The sequence below is a fragment of the Morone saxatilis genome, unplaced genomic scaffold (genome assembly GCF_004916995.1).
Source record: "Morone saxatilis isolate NCDOM2014 unplaced genomic scaffold, NCSU_SB_2.0 Contig23, whole genome shotgun sequence".
Classification (NCBI taxonomy): Eukaryota; Metazoa; Chordata; class Actinopteri; family Moronidae; genus Morone; species Morone saxatilis.
This window is the reverse complement of record NW_023339796.1, coordinates 23,033,873-23,034,077: the sequence shown is the minus strand read 5'-3', so window position 1 is coordinate 23,034,077 and position 205 is coordinate 23,033,873. Positions and strand designations below refer to the sequence as shown.

The following is a 205-nucleotide window of genomic DNA, read 5'->3' as shown; positions in this document are numbered from 1 at the left end:
TATACTTCTATGGCATATTTTGGTGTTTTTTTTATAGGTGATATACTAATATACACTTCATTGTTATGGTTTTCTTTCACAAATAATTCAAAGTGGGCTTGATCTTTAATTGCTTATGGCTTATTTATTACATATTTTCATAGTATATTGATGTGGCATATTTCTTTTGCAGCAGCTGTTAGCTCAGTCCTTCTATGGGAAGAGG

At 30.7% G+C, this 205-nt stretch overlaps 1 protein-coding gene across 1 annotated transcript in view; it reads right to left on the bottom strand.

Moving 5' to 3' along the window:
* LOC118334845 (neuropilin and tolloid-like protein 1) overlaps positions 1-205 on the bottom strand; it is an 11,477-nt gene that overhangs the window by 11,043 nt on the left and 229 nt on the right. The window lies entirely within an intron of this gene.